We start from the raw sequence: 17,625 nt of genomic DNA, 5'->3' as shown, positions 1-17,625 counted from the left end.
TTCCACCCAGGAGCAAGCGATGTCTTTCCATTTTCTGAAATCATCTTCAATCTCTCTTTTCATAATGCTATAGTTTTCAGAGAAGGGATCTTTAATTTCTGTTGTTAGGTTTACTCCTATGTATTTCAATATTTTCCTGCTATTGTGAAAGGAATTATTTGCCCATTTCTCTCTCAGTGAGTCTGTTGCTCTTGTACAGTAAAGCTATTGATTTTTTGTATCTTCACCTTGTATCCAGCTACTTTACTGAATTTGGTTATGAAGTCCAGAAGACTTTTGGTGGAGTTCTTGGTGTCTTCTATATAGAGTATCATGTCATCTGCAAATAATGACAATTTGACTTCTTCCTTTCCTACCTTTATTCCTATTCTTTCTCTTGTCTAATTGCTGTGGCTAATGTTTTGAACACTATATAGAACAACAGTGTTGATAGTGGACATCCTTGTCTCGTTCCTGATTATAGTTTGAAGGATTTCAGTTTTGGACCATTTAGTATATTGGGTATTGATTTTTCATAGATGGCTTTTATCAGATTGATGTCCAGACCATCGATTCCTATTTTTTGTATTGTTTTTATCATAATTGAATGTTGGATTTTGTCAAACGCTTTTTGTGCACCTATTGAGATGATCATATGGTTTTTGTCCTTGGCTCTACTGATACAGTGTATAAAATTTATTGATTTGCGTATGTTGACCCATCCATGCATCCCTGAGATGAATCCCACTTGGTCAGGGTGTATGATCTTCTTGATGATCTTCTGCATTCTATTTGCCAGTATCTTATTAAGGATTTTTGCATCTATGTTCATTAGTGCGATTGGCCTGTGGTTGTCTTTTTCGGTTGGGTCAATCTCTGCTTTGGGGATCAAGGTGATGCTTGCTTCCAGGAATGAATTTGGGATTATTGCTTTGCTTTCAGTTTCATTGAAGAGTTTAAACAGTAATGGCAGTAGTTTCTCTCAAAATATCTTGTAGAATTCTGCAATGAAGCCATCATGACCTGGCCTTTTCATAGTTGGTAAATTTTTAGTTACATTTTCTATTTTCATTGGTTAATATTGGGTTGTTTACAATTTTTAGGTCTTCTTGATTCAACTTTGGTAATTCATATGTATCTAGGAATCTGTCCATTTCTTCTGTGTCTTATCCTTTATTGGCATATAGGTTCTCAAAATAGGTATTGATGATCCCCTGAATTTCTGCTGGGTCCATTGTTATTTTAGCATTTTCATTCCTAATTGCATGGATTTGGGCTTTTCCTTTCCTTTTTCTGATAAGGTTGGCTAAGTGTTTGCCAATTTTGTTGATTCTTTTGAAGAACGAACTCTTGGCTTCATTGAGTTTTAGTATTATTCTCTTAGTCTCCATTTCTTTGACTTCTGCTCTGAGCCTTATATTTTCCTCCCTTGTATGAGCTTTGTTTTTTTCCTGCTCTTCTTTTTCTAGAAGCTTGAGTTTCAGCATCAGGTCATTTACTTTGGGTATCTCTGTTAACCTAATATGATTATTCACTTCTATGAATTTCCCACATGAGACTGCTTTCACTGTGTCACATAGATTCTGCTATGTTGTACCATCATTGTCGTTTAATTGAAGGAGCTTTCTGATTTCTTCTTTAATTTCCTCTGTGGAAATGATTCTGTATTATTCTGTGGTTACTCCAAAGTGTGTTGTTCAATTTCCATGTGTTCATGAATTTTTTGTGGTTTCTTTTGCTATTGATATCCAATTTCACCATACTATGGTCTGATAATATAGAACTTCCATTCCTTTGCACTTACTTAAACATGTTCTATGAGCAAGTATGTGGTCTATTTTACAGAATGACCCATGTGCATCTGAAAAGAATGTGTATTTTGATTTTGTGGTTGAAACACTCTTTAAAATTCTGTTAACTTCATTTGTTCAAGAGTTTCATTGACATAGAATTTCATTGTGCTTTTTTTGTCTAGTTGATCTATTTGTGACAGTGGGGTATTGAGATCCCCCACTACTACTGTATTAGTGCTTATATGATTTTTCATGTCCATTAGTATTTGTTTTATATAGTTGGGTGCACTCGTGTTCAGTGCATGTATATTTATGTATATCATCTCTTCCTCTTGGATCATTCCCTTTACAAGGGTATAGTGTCTTTCTTTGTCTCTCTTAATCAGTGTTGGTTTGAAATCCACTTGATCTACAAAGAGGATAGCTATTCCTGTTTTTTTTCACAGGGGATGTTCCCGTTGCATGGAGTATTGTTTTCCACTCTTTCTCTTTCAGTCTACTAGTTTCTTTTTGAATTGTGTTTCTTGTATGCAGGATGTTGTTGGATCTTGCTTCTTGACCCATTCTGCCAGTCTATTTCTTTTGATTGCTGAGTTGAGACCAGTAACATTGATGGCTATATCTGATACATATTGAGTTATCATTGTCATGACTTTTTCTATTTGTTGGATTCTCCCTCTTTGTGTTTAATTTTTTGTCATGTTCAGTGGATTCATTCTGCTGGGTTTACTGTTGTTGTCATCCTCATTGTCTTTTCCTAGGATATTGTCTAAAATTTTTGGCATGCTGGTTTGGTATTCATGAAGTTCCTAAGATTCTCTTGGTCATGAAAGTATCTTCTCTCTCAGTCAATTTTGAAAGATAGTTTTGCAGGGTACATAAATCTGAGTTGGAGTCTGTTTTCCTTCAGGGGTTGAAATATATCATGCAGAACTCTTCTTGCCTTCATGGTTTGTGCGGAGAAGTCTGCTGTGATTCTGATGGGCTTTCCTTTGTATGTGAATTGTTTCTTTTCACTAACTGCTTGTAGAATTTATTTTTCTCTTGGATTTATGGAATCTGAACCATTACATTCCTATGTGTAGATTTTTTTTTTGATCAAGGGTATTTGGAATTCTATATGTCTCACTTGTATATGTGTCAAGTTCTTTTCCCCTGCTTAGGAAGTTTTCTGCCATCACTTCTGTGAAAAGTTTTTTGTGTTATCTGCAATCTGTCCTGTTTCCGCATTGACCTAATCAGTCTTTATTATTCTTCTTTGCATCATCTAGCAGCTACTGGATTGGTTTCTTATCATCTCTTTCAATTTTAAAGACATTTTTCTTTTCCTGGTCACTAATTGCAATCTTATCTTCTATATCTGAAATTCTGTCTTCACATTGGCTCTTTCTGCAGTGTAAAATTTCAATGAAGGTTTTAATCTCCTGGAAATCTGTTTGCATCTCTTTTATGTGTTGGGATTCTATCATGTTTCTCAGCTCCTCTATTTTTTTTATCTGTGTCCTCTCTAGATTTAGTAATCATGTCTTATACTATGGGCACAATCTCTGCTGTTATCTGAGAAATAACTTCTGATTTAATTTTTTATATCCTCCTTTTTTGCTTGTTCATGGAGTCCAGGTGGTTGAGTATCATATTGTTCCATCTCATTTCCCTTTGGGTTTGGTGTAGGTGATCTGGAAGTCTGTTTTTGAGGCTTGTTTACATGTCTTCTAATTTTGATGAAGTTGGTGGTTCTGCTGGCCCCAATGGAGCTTACATCTTCTGTGTGGGGAGCAATGGTACAGCAGCCTGGAAGCCTCCTCTTCTGCACTGGGATCAGTGGTATGGCAGCCTGGAGCCTCCTCTTCTGTGCTGGAAGTGGTGGTAGGGCGACCAAGAAGCCTCCTCCTCTGGGCTGGGAGCCCCAAAAATAGACATTGATATGCCTGTATACACTACCTTACTGTTATTAATTTCAAGCACATAAGAGAGAAAATAAAAGACAAATCTGGTCTTATAAAACAAGATAACATCTTCCAAATGTCATAAAATGCACTCAAATATAAGATAAAATTGAGATAAATTCAAGCATCTATATGGATTTATGTTGATAATGAAAATTTATTCTCTCCCAATAATAAGAGTAGAAAAGATTAGGTGTTTGAAGTAAATAAACAAAATTTCATAGTCCTATACTTGAAAAATGTAACTGAATAGAAATTGTACATATTTCTTGGTCCTATTAATGTGGACAGAGAACAGCTGAAGATTTCAGATAAGCCACTGAGAAGCAAATGACACAAGCTTCCTGATGGCTTCTTCTTGGCAATTGTGATGTTATGAAAATTACAAGCATAGAATTCAGGACAATGAACTCAGGACTGAGAACAAATTAGTGATTGGTGAACACACCTGTGAATTTTCTGGGTGAGAAATAGTGAGCTTATAGATGAAAAGAAAGCAGGAAATCTCATTTCAATTCAAATAAAATCTGTAAATCAAAATTGTAACACCCAGGAGTAAAAATAATTCCGAAACCTTCTCTTTAACTCTTCTGTACATTTATAGCAGAATTGCTCATTTACAAAGAAATAAATTCATCAGCTCACAGTACTGGAAAATGGGAAGTCCACTGTCAAGGCAATAGCTGGTTTACTGTCTAATAAATTGTCTAGTCATCTCCTCCAAAATGGCATTTCACCCCTAGTGCTTATTCTCTCCAGAAGGAGAAATGCTGTTTCTCACATACAAAAAATATAAAAAATGTGTACCTTTAGGTAATCTATCTTGTAATTATGTAAAGTTAATAATTTGCAAGGAAGAATTCCTGTATATTGTATACTTAAAATATCCCAATAAAATTAATTTTAAAGAGCAGGAAAATTAGAGTCCAAGCCCTCAGAAATAGAGAAAAATTGAATGCAAAATAAGAGCAGAAAGGTGCAAATTCTATCTTGAAAGATCTTTTGCTGTCACTATCGATCCAATCCTGATGGCAGAGACTTTATGGTAGAATCACCTTTTAAAGGCCCCATCTTTTAATACTGTTAAAATGACAATAACATTTCAACAGAAGCTTTGGAGAGGACAAACATTCAAACCATGCTGCATAGATTGACCAAAATGAGTTATCAGAACATAAGGAGCCCGGTAGGCTTGTAATGGAATGGGCAGTGTGGATAATATTAATGGAGAGATCAGAGATGGTGGGACAGGAAACGTACAAAAGACCACTGATGACAGCTACAGGACAGTCCAGTTATGATGCTATTTCAAGTAAACTGAGTGGATGAAGGAATGCATTGTTGTGGTAAAGGTGGAGATGATGGTACTTAGCTAAATTCTGGACATAAATGTTGGTATAAATAGTTACCTTCTCTGAATGGCACTGTTATAAGAGAAAGACAGAATTTAAAGATGACCAATGAGAGAAACTGCTCAGCACCTGAAATAATGGAGTTACAGTACCAATAACGGTGACAGAAATTATTGTGTGCATTAGGGCATTTGGGGATTGATAGAACTTTTAAAACAGAAAAATTGGATTTAAGATGTCTATTAGACACCATGTTGTTGTGGCATTATTGATAAGAGTTAAGTTATTAAATAAATCTGGATACCCACTAAGAATAAAAATGTATTAGGTACACACAGTGGAATGTTATTCCTGAGGTCACGTGTGCAGTTGGAAATGAACATTGGGAATTCAAGGGGAGTTTCTCTTTGGAAAAAATCTTAATGCGTTCTTAGAATGTGAGCGGCCACCAAAGATAGGTTTCGAAGTGCTATCACAGAGGAATGAAGGGAAGCAGAGAAGAGGAGTACCGAAGATAGAGCCTGGAAGTCACCATCATACCTGCAGGGTGAGAAGATGGTGCAGACATAGTAAAGGATACTGGGACATAGTAGGCATCAATGTAGAGTGAAATACATACTGAAAGGTAAGGGGAGATAGTGTTTTGAAAGTAAAGAAATGAGTCAATGTTGAGGATATGTAGGTAAGAGGAGGATGGAGAGTTAATTCCTAGACCAAATGTGGCAGAGGACCTTGGCAACTCTTCAGGAGTATTTCAAGGCTGTGCTGGAGTAAGTGCTTGCTGGATTGACCTCAGACAAGGAAATCAGAAGAACCCCATTGTGCAAATTTCTTTTGCATAATTTTGGTGTAAAAGGAGCACAAACATAAGATTGTACCTGTAATGATATGTGAATCAGAGGGTTGATTTATTTTATTTATAATTGACATATATCAGTGGCACATATTAATGGGACTGATGTGACATTTCCCCACATGCACACAGCATGCATTGATCAAATCTAGACTCCTTTTATATATCCTCTCCTACCTCCAGTCATCACTTTTCTACATTCAGGTAAACTTTTTAACTTCCACATTTTTCAATCTTCTTTATTTTGCATTTCTTAAATTGTCTACAATGTTGAACATTTTTTCATATATTTATTGGATATTTGTACTTCTTCCTTAGAGGAGTGTTTATTCATTTCTGATGTCCATTTTGTGATTGGTTCTTTGTATTTAGGAGTGTCTAATTTTTTGAGTTCTTTATCTATTCTAGATATTAGTTTTCTATCAGAGTAATAGCTGCCAAATGTTTTCCCATTCTTTAAATTATCTCTTCACAAGGTCTGTGTGGCTGTTCATAGATGAATATATAAAGAAAAGGTGGTATTTAGCTAGAATGGAGTACTAGTCTGCAGTAAAGAAGGATAAACTTGAGGCATTTTTAGGGAAGTGAATAAACCTTGAAGCCATAATTTTAAGAAAAATCAGCCAGACACACTAGTTGAAGTATCACATTATCTCCCTTGTGTGAGAAACTCAAAGTATAAATATGGAACAAACTAAAGGATAGATATTAGGAAGTAGGAAGAACTTTTTCAATAGTAAAGAGAATAAGAGATGGGGAGGGTGAAAGAAGGAAGGAAAGGAAAGTCGATTTTAAAAAAGGGTAGAAGCAAAACTGAAAACAGAGCTTTGCAAATGGAGAAAGGAAGAAGGTTTGGGAGTAAAGAGAACAAGAAAACAAAAAAGAAGAATTAAGATGTGTTATGTACATGTACAAATTCCCTATGATGAATGTGATCATTTTTGAAAAAGAAGACACATGGTATTTACACACAAATGAGTGCTACTGTGCCATAAGCAAAAATTAACCTGAGTTATTTGTAGGAAAATAGATGCACCTTGAGATTATATGTTAAGTGAAACAAATCAGACACTCAAATTACATGTTGCATGGTTTCTCTTATATGAGAAATTCAGTGTATAAATAAAGAGCAAAATAAATGATAGATGATAGGAAATAAGGAGATAGATATTTCTCAAAGGGGAAGGAGATCAAGAGATGGAGGAGAGGAGCAGAGAGGGTGACAGAAAAGGAATTTGAAGAGGAATTAGATGTGTTCCATACATGTCCAAATGCTTCACAGAAAACTAAACACATACAACACATATGTACTAAAAAAGTTTCAAAAAACACACCAGAATAATTTTTCACAATAAGGGAAATATTAGTGGTCTAATTGTAAAAAATTCTCTCAACTTCCTATCACATATGTAAAGTAATTTCCTCCCTTTAGATTGTTATAGCAAATAAGTATGCTTTGTGGTAATATGGACACCAGACCCATTTAGAGAAAGTATATTCATTCAATTACTTAAAAATTTCTTTGGAATTACCAAAGGAGGAAACTTACAGCCCCAGTGCTAATCATTCCACTGTAATGAAATACTGTATTATGTTTCCACAGGGAGACAAATAGGAGAGTATTGAAACAATTTACTAACATAGCAAATATTAGCTATGACAATTTTAATCAACATTAGAAAGGCCTTTTATTTCACCGTGCAATATAAAGAGAGAACATTGAAATGAATGAATTCTTGAAGAACTCAAAATGATGACTGAATTTCTGAAGTATGACAGAGATATTGAGCCAGAAACAAAGCACACATACATGAACTTATTAAACTATCTCAGGGTTATAAAACAATGCATGGGTTCAAAGCATAGCTCTCTGTGTACTGTATGGCTGTAGTGGAGTATAAATGACATGGCCTCAAATCATGCAGTGAGGTAGGATAGCCTCCTGGTATAATAGCAGCATCACTTAACTTTCCTGAGCTGTTCATCTTTCACTGCTTTCCTTCTGCTGAACCTGAGCCATAAAAATGCCACTAAGACTGCACAGAATTTATAAGTAACTAAACTCAGTGCAAAAATAAACAAACAGCCAAAAAAAATCCCCAAAGCCAAATACTGTAATTTTGAAATGAGCATCCAGGTGTGATACCAAAGCCTATAATTCCCCCTTCTTGGAAGTTGATGCAGGAGGTTAAGAAGATCAAGGACAGATTGGGTGACTTAGCAAAATCTTGTCTCAAAATATAAATTTTAAAAAGGGATGAGGATGGATTTTAGTGGGACAGAACTCCTAGATTCATTAAAAATGCAACCCCCAGCTTAGCATCTGATTCTATACAGGAGCAAAGGAATTGTTTTAAGAGAATGGAAGCCATTTGTCAAATATCATAGACCAAAAAACATTACACACCAAGATAAACTCTACATTTCTTCTATTACTTCTGGTCATTTTAGATCTTGATGATGGAAGAGACATTGTTACACATTAGAAGTTCTATTTACCTAATCTATGAATTACTTTCTTATTGCTAGGACAAAATACCAACTCCTGGAATTGATGGAGAGATTTTCTTATTTTTTTGGCTCACTGCTTCAGTGGGTTCTGTCCATCCTTTGGCTCAGAGGCAGAAACAGCTGGGTAGGAGAAAGCTCCTCATACCATGCCGGTCACAAACCAGAGGAGAAGGGAGTAAACATGTACAAGAATGCACCCTTCCTTGTCATACCCTAGTAACTCTCCTACAAGCAGATCCCACCTTCTAACAGCACAGTTAGCTACTAACAAGATCAATAGATAAATCCAATGAAGAGTATGATCCCCTCACCATCCAAACATGTGAGACTTTTGTGGGACACTTTATATCTAAACTGTAAAACTTACTCTAGACACCCAAGTCAAAAGTGAATGAAACCACATGAAGGAGAAGTTGTTCCACGGATGAGTTTCCTCAAGGCTCCCTTCATGTCCCTATTTCTCAAACTGTAAATAAAGGGATTCAACATTTGAGGAACTACATAATACATCACTGAAGCCACTGTTGTATTTTTAGGTAAATCAGTTATCGCAGTGCTAATGTATACCCCAAAAGCTGTTCCATAGAACAAGGAGACAACAGACACATGAGAGCCACATGTGGAAAAGGCTTTATGCTTTCCTCCAGGGGATGGGATCCTCAACACAGAAGACATAATGCAAAAATAAGAGAAAATGATTCCACAAACTGGAACACCAGCAAATATGAAAGCTGAGACATAGATCAGGATGGTATCAAGGAATGTATCAGAACAGGCAAGCTTGATGATCTGTGCAAGTTCACAGAAAAAGTGTGGGATTTCTAGGACTGTGGCGAAGGACAAACAGAGCACCATCAGACTGTGGAATAGTGCATCTAGCCTGCTAACTAACAGAGAGAGCACAACAAGGAAGACACAGAGGTGGGGATTCATGATGACTGTGTAACTCAATGGGTGGCAAAAGGCCAAATAGCGGTCATAGGCCATCATTACGAGGAGAAAATTTTCCAGGAAGGCCAAAGCTAAGAGAAAACCTACCTGGGTGAGGCATCCTTTGTAAGTGATGGCCTGATTCTGTGTTTTGATGTTCATGAACAACTTTGGAATTATAGTTGTGCTTATACAGATGTCAGTAAAGCGCAGGTTGAAGAGGAAGAAGTACATGCGTGTGTGGAGGTGGGAGTCAGAACTGATGGCCAAGATGATGAGCAGGTTCCCAAGCACTGTGACCAGTTACGTGGACAGGAACAGGCTGAAGATGAGGGGTTGCAGATCTGGGTCATCGGTCAGTTCAAGGAGAAGAAATTCCAAGACAGCTGTTTGGTTTATAGCTTCCATGCTCTCTATTGATCTGGTGGAAAAGATGCAGTGATAATAAAATGAAACCAATGGTTATTTACAAGAAACAAGTGCATCACCTGGAAACATGGAGAGAGAGAGAAAAAAATTGGTATCATTGTGGATTTACTTTTGATAAGTCTAATGATGAGCAGAATATGTTTTCTTTTCTTTTTGGTGAGTTGTGTATTTAATTAGTTATGTATTCAATTATTCATTGTTGGTATATGGTGATGATATATAATAATTAAATTCATCTTGGGGAACCATTACATATACATATTAAAGTCTGATCATTTTTACTTCCTTTCCTCTGTCATTTTTCTCTCCTCTTCCCTAGATCTATTTATCAATTCCACAAATTTGACCTCTATGTTTTCATACCACCTCTCTTTCATGTTGTGCTTTAACGTTCTTATGTTTTTGGTTTCTCATATGAAAGAAATCATGTGAATGACTTACTTCATTTAGTAGCATGTTCTCAAGGGCTATCCATTTTTCTAAAATTAAATCAGTATTATCTTTATGGCTGAGTAATACTCTGGTGTGTACATTTTCCTTATCCATTCTTCTGCTAATGGGCACACAGGTCATTTCCATAGTTTAAGTATTTTGAATTGTCATGATATAAATATGGTATGTATGTATCAATGCACATGATGACATTATATCTCTCAGGAAAATTCCTAGGAGAAAAACAGCTGGGTTTTAATGCTTTTTTTTTTTTTTGGTACTGGGGATCGAACTCAGGTCCTTAGCTTGCAAGGCAGGTGGTGGAACCACTGAGCTAAATCCTCGCCCCTTTAATGCTTTTCTTCATATGGGAATCTGGGCAACAATAAGAATGATACACTCTCATCCTAAAAGAACTTCTTCCATTAATTAGATAAGTAGCATAAATAAATAAATAAACACCAAATATTTAAGCAAAAGAAAGTATGAAATTGAACACGCCTCAGAAAATGATGGAAAACCAAAACAATTTATTAGTGTCTCTAAAATGTAAAACTACAAGACAACCTAAATTGGAAAATCAGGCTTCCTAGCAGAAGTGTTCCTGGATAGCAGAGTTCTTCATTTCTTGGAAAAGACAGAAGCAGCTATGACAGCAATGATCACTTGGTGGCACATTAAACTTACACATTCTGAAATTATTTCAAGCTCAAGCCCTCCTTTTGCATTGGAGAACAAGCTTCAAATGGTTGTGAAGTGAGTGTATCTTCACTTACCTAATGAGACCTGCCTAGTGGGTGTTTTAGTCAGGTGTGTGTGATAGTAGAAGTTTAAATTCTTCTTCAAGCATCATATTGCACATCTTAAATATGTACAATTCTGTTTGCACCAATATACAGCTTCTTTGCACAAAGAAATTTGGGATGAAAACACAGAGAAATATTTTTTAATGAAAAATGAATAAAGCAAAAGTAGCCAGCAGAGTGATGGTTACATGGAACTCTATTAATGCACTATATATATATGAAATATATATATGAAATTATCATATATATAAATGGAGAGAGAGGGAGGGAGCCAGGGAGAGAAAGAGAGAGAGAGAGAGAGAGAGAGAGAGAGAGAGAGAGAGAGAAAACTGTATACATCAGGGAAGAAACATATACATATTTTAATAGTAAATGTTTTGAGACATGAGATTAATACTAGGTACCTCTGGCCTCTACAATTACAAAAGATGCTCAAAGTGCTGACCATTAGCTTCCAGACATTTATTAGTATGGTGAATTATAAAGTGAGTAGGCATTTTATATAAATTGCTGAAGCATTACCTATCTATCTATCTATCTATCTATCTATCTATCTATCTATCTGTCATCTATCTATCTATTTCTCCCGTGAACAATAGTACATGTGTTTTTCAGGCCTCAGAAGGAAATGATAGGGTACAGCAGCTTAATTATAGGAATAAACTAGACAACATCTGTAAATTTATGACTGCAGACAATTTCTGTACTGAAACTACTTCTGGGAATCTGTTACAGGAAAAATAGAAAAAGAAACATACATCGATTATATTAATATTCATTTGACCAGGAAATGTGATAATATATTATATATAACAATGAAACTTAATCAAATAAATGAGATACATGAACCACAAAAATCTATTAATATATACACTAAAAACATTATATGAAAAAGGCTGTACCATAAGAATATTTTAATTACTTTTAAACTTGCACAAATATGCATTTTCACATTAGGGATGTTGGATGCAGAACAGAAAGTACAAAGAACAACATAAGATTGGCTCCCCTAATGTAAACAACTCACACCTTTGATTATGCTTGCTGTACTGTGCTTACATATTTTTATTTATGAAGTGATAGAGGCTAATTAAGGCATGTAGTGTTACAAACTTGCACAAATTGATTTTTTCCTTCCACAGAGAAATTATTAACCATTGACATAAATATTCTCCCAATCTGTATATTTTCTTTTGTTATATTTTTTCACATAACAAAATCTACAGATATGTCACCTTTTAACTTTTTAAATAAGAATCCTACTGTATACATTATTTATAATTTTCATACAAAGATGATTTCATTTTTATTAATCTTGATATCTTTAGTTCTCCATCATGAATTTTAAATAGAAGAGTGTTCTACTGTATTTTCACATTATTTCAGTTTTCCCTGACTGATGGATGTTATGGTTACTGCTTATTTATCCCTACATATACAATTCAGAGCCATGCATGGGGAGTTCCAGTGAATCCAAGATGGCAGGCCTTTTAATAAAGAAGGAAATGAATAGAATAAAATACCAAAGAGATGAATTCTGTATGGTTCGTATTTTATCAGTCCATTTAAAAAGACCTGAATTGGATATAGGAAGATGTTACATTTCTTAGTTCTGGCAAGAGTTGGCATGTGGTCATGTGTGTGGTCATGTGTTGTTGTTACTGTTAATTACACTGTCTCTGCTTCATCTGTTTAAAATATTTGGATATTGAGAAGCTGCAGAGTGAGGGTTTCTGTGACTTCAGTGCCTTCCCCAGAGTCCTCACAGCCCCCCTACAAGGATAGGACAAAATTTTCTATATAGTCATGGATTAAGAAATTGAACGTCAAATAAGAGACAAAATTATTTTTACGGGATGAATTCTGTCGGTTTCAAAATTAATAGGTTGAAATCTGACACCTAATACTGCATAAAGCGACTGCATTTAGAGTTGGTTCTTTGAAAAGATAATTAATTTAAATTGTGGTCCTTAGAGTGAGCTCGGGCTCAACATGACAGAGATCCTTCTAAGAAAGAGTAAATTAGGCCACAGACACAAAGTGAAGACCATGAGAAAATGCTGAGTGAAAACAGCCATCTGCCAGTCAAAGAAAAATACCTCAGGAGGGACCAACCTAGCCTACAACATGACCTGTCAATTTCTGGCCCCTATGATTGTGAGAAAATTAATTTCTGTTATTAGTTAACTCATTATATGTTATGTTATTACAGTATCTCCAGAAAACTAATCCATTGAACAAAATTCTATCACCACCAAAAGATTCACATAAATGTTGCACTATTTCATGAGAGGCATCTTGTTTAAGAAAGGGCAGATTTCTGTTCAGGGAGTAAATGGTTGATGTCATTGTGAAGCAATAATAGCAGGTTCCCAACATAATGAGAGCTGGGTGAGTATTGGTAAAGCTAAAAGAGAAAACTAAAAATATGTCAACATGACAGGCTCATGGGAGATCTATTTCTTATCATCTTTTGCACATGTTGTTCTCACTGCTTCCCCTGGGTAATATCGAAGCAAATCACCTGTGTTCATGGTCAAATATTGACTGAGGAAATCTGGTTACCTGGTCAGTTTCAGCAAGAATTATGCTCACCAACTCATCGGGATGTGGACGGCAGATCTGGTCTCAGGAAGGCCAATTGCCCCACCTGTTGCTTCCTGACTGGATGAGCCTTTTGAGTGAGGTTTCTCTGGCTGACTCCTATAGTCTCTATGTCCCAAGGGGCTCAATATCCAATGCTCCTCATTAGACTACAAATATTACTGCTATTCTGATCCCTTGGGTGCATGTTTTTAAAGCCCAAACTTGGAGAGGAGAGGAAATCAGGGTGGTTGCCTTCCTGACACCTGAGTTCAGATCTAACCCATCCAGTTCTCTAAATGGCTTCTGCTCACCTCCATTTTACATACCTTGTACATATAACAGATTGAACTTTTCTAACCAAGCTCAATCTCCCATTCCAGCTTTATGTATCTATTAAATCACATCAGGAAGCTTAATTGAATTTCAGGTGTGGAAATATAGCTTATGTGTAGGTATACATTATATAATTATAAATATAGCTTGAAATACAGACATTCCTCTTTTAATTGCCAAGTTCTGTTCATGAAATTGGTTGCTAAATGAGGAATGTCTATAGTATGTACACGACAATATTCAGAACAAAGAAAAGCTCAAAGGAAACTCCAAATTAATGACTTTGCTTTTAGTTGCATAACTCTCAATGTAGTACTGTAATGCATAATAGAAAATACTACCATACTCTACAGTACAATAAGCAAAAAATATAGTACTGTGCAAATACGGTATGCTGTACAAAAGATACTGAGATTCTATAAACAAGATGTACAGAACTGATCAAAAAAGGCAAGTTGCAAGTCTCAGTGACAGGCTGCAAGTCTGAAGAGTTCTTAAAACACAGGTTGGTAAATGAAGAACATCTGTATTATAAACAGACATTCAGTAAACTGCATTCACAAATGTATTGATATTTCCTTTTTGAATAGGTAATGTTTAAAAATTTTTTTTGGTTTTATCAAAATGTTACATGAAAAAGAAGCTGGAAATGTAATTACATCAAAGAAAACATTTTCATGGCTTTCACATTTAAGCTAAACAAATTTTGTAAGACAGATTTCAAAAAGGTGTGAAATTAAAGCAATTTAAGTTCAGAGTCAACCCACTTCCAGAAATGCAAAACAGAGTCACAGGTTACTTTCAATACAGGGAAATTTAAACTTGTTTGCTTTAGTTTCTTAAAACTCCTAAGACAACACTAGCCTGTGTTTTTATTCATGCCTCATACTCCTGTGTAATATCTCCTAAATCTAAAAAGAAACATTCAACTAAAGGTTCCTCAAAAATTATGATTTAATACCTTATTCTGAAACTCAAATGAAGCCTATCATGATGAAAACATTCTAAGCTCCAGAATAAGGGAACTCTGCAAGCCCAGTAATGGCCAACAGCATTTGTGATAAGAAGAATAATCAAAAGTACATTGGTAGATTCACAGTAGTGATTTTTCAACCTAGGAAAAGTGGCAGGAGATTGCTACTTAAAGATGAAATATTTAAGCAAGTATTTTTGAAGAATGTGTATCTAGAGCCAATCATATCCTGTCAATATCATTTTCAAGCCCTCAATTGTTTACATCCACTGCTACCCATAGGTATCCTGATAAAATTACTTGTTTTATTATTATAACCATAGTTATCAGAATATTCATCACCTTGCTAAATTAGGTGCTGAGCAGTGGGTTGAGAAGCCAAGTTCTGTGTTTTGGTCAGCTGACAATGCTTGGAATCATGTTGGTATTGCCCTTTCCCTTCTCTTCTCTCCTCCATTGACCTGGCCCTAGCTCCATGGGAGCCTCTCTGCTGTGGTGTAGGATCCCTTCTGCCAAGTCTGGAGCCTCTTGGTAGTTCCAAAGGAACCCCTCTCTGTGAAGAGGTAGCTCTGCCAGTAGTAGGTGGTGGTCACTGCCCCTTTTGTGGTCGTGGAGCACATCACCTCCTTCCCTTCTTCTTCCACTTCCTTTTACTGCATAGGAGCATCAGAGTGCACTGCCTGGTGGATTACTGCAATACTTCCTCTGTCTTGTTGATGCATCCAAAGTATAAACAGTCCTCTCAGTCAATGCTTTGTGCTACATGAGGTCCCTTTGAGGACTCTTAAACTTTTCTGCCCTGTTTCTCTCTTAACCTGGGGGTCTTCATATCACCACGTAAAGACACACTTTTTTTCTGAACATGGGATAAGTCACTTTGTTTGAACTGTTGTAGCACAGACAGAGTGCCTTCTTCATTAATTCACTGAAAGCATGTATTATTTTTCCATCAGGCTGACATAAGTTCCCAACCCTGGGCAGATCAGGGGCTGGCAAGCTGGTCCCATGAGATCAGTGTGAAGCACTTTGAAAACAACTAGAAGGGCATATATATATATTAATGTAACTTGAATATTAATTTTTGTACTCTATATTTGGTTCACTATAGTGAATCTATTTCCATTGATATTGCTGACTGGATTTTTAAAAGGGGAACAAGAGATGAGGAGGGAAATGAGAGGAAAGGAAGGGAAAAGGGATTGAAAGAAAAATAACAGGAAAATACGGAACTGTAAGTTTTGTAGATGGAGAAAAGAAGAAGGCTGGAGGGAGAATAAGGGAAGAAATAAAAAAGAGAATTAAGATATGTTATGAACATGTACATAACCCCAATGAAGCACATGATCATTATGTACTACAAACATGCACGAATAAAACTAATTAAATAAAAAGGCCATCATTACCTAATTACAATTTTGGAACATTTTTCTAATTCTCACACTATTTTCAGTGTAAATTTTTCTCTTCATATTAGGAGACTGTGAGTTTAAACTATAGTTGTACAATTGCAATTTTGTTTTGAATTCACTTACAATATCACCAATATGTTTTAGAATGAAAATATGTTTATTTCATAATTTTTATTAGATTTAAATCATCAGAAAACTTGAGGGATTTGGGCAACGTAAATTTTATCTTTCTGGAGTAATGGTCTTTAAATATTTTTAAGGTGATAAGTTCTTTTTTAAAATAGTTTATTGGTACATTTTAGGTATAAAATATAATGACATTCATCATTGGAAATCTGCACCTCTACATAATCACTTTTGGTTCCTTTTTTTCCCACATTCCCCTGCCCTGCTTTTAACTCTGCCATCCTTAACTATTTACAAAGACTTTGCTTCCATTTTTTCATTTTCCCATATTAATTCCAATCCCTTCTTTCCTTTCCTCTATCCCTCCCACTTCCCATTCCCATTTGCCCCTTTTATTCCTATTTCATATTATCTATTATACCTTTCAGTCCTTATGTACACTTTCAGTTTTTCATATTAGAGAAATTATTCAGTATTTACACATGTGTACTATTTATTTCACTTGAGTATCACCTCTATGTGCATCGATTCAGCTATAAATGACTCTAATTTCTCATTTATAATGGCTGAGTACTACTTCATTTAATAAAAAAAGAAGTTTTCATTACCAAATCTCCAATTGATGGGCAATTTGGCTGCTTCCAAGTTTTAGATATTAAAATTGTACTGCTATGAACATAGGTGCATATATATCATAGTGGTATGATTCTTTTAATACTTTGGGGAAGATACCCAGCTGGGGAATAGCTGGGCCAAATGAGACTTCCAGTCCTAGTTCTTTGCGGTACCTCCATAATGATTTCCACAGAGGCTGCACCAGTCTACACTCCCACAAGCTGTGGAGCAGTGTCCTTCTTTCCTCATATTGGTTGATTTCAAGATACCTGCCATTATTTCTGGGGAGAGGTGGAATCTCAGCTTTGTTTTCATCTGCATCTATCGAATGAACAATGATATTGAACATTTTTTCATATGTTTCTTTGCTATTTCTACTTCTTTGGCTGAGAAATGTCTGTTCATTTCAGGTGCCCATTTTTGATTGTGTCTTCAATTTTGGGAGGTCTGATGTTTTAAAGTTCTTTATTTTTTGTATTAAATTCTTTTATTGGTACATTGTAGGTATACAACACAATTACATTTCTCATTGGGAATTGTACCTTTATATAA

The 17,625-nt window shown here is 35.6% G+C and overlaps 1 pseudogene; it reads right to left on the bottom strand.

Annotated features, from left to right (window-relative positions):
* Positions 1-8,815: 8,815 nt before the first annotated feature.
* Positions 8,816-9,772, bottom strand: LOC101711545 (olfactory receptor 7G2-like; annotated as a pseudogene).
* Between the last annotated feature and the right edge of the window lie 7,853 nt (positions 9,773-17,625).

The sequence above is a fragment of the Heterocephalus glaber genome, unplaced genomic scaffold, assembly GCF_053883595.1.
Source record: "Heterocephalus glaber isolate CG9 unplaced genomic scaffold, H.glaber_assembly_v1.0 deba00001532, whole genome shotgun sequence".
In the NCBI taxonomy this organism is placed as follows: domain Eukaryota; kingdom Metazoa; phylum Chordata; class Mammalia; order Rodentia; family Bathyergidae; genus Heterocephalus; species Heterocephalus glaber.
This window is presented reverse-complemented; position numbering and strand designations above follow the sequence as displayed.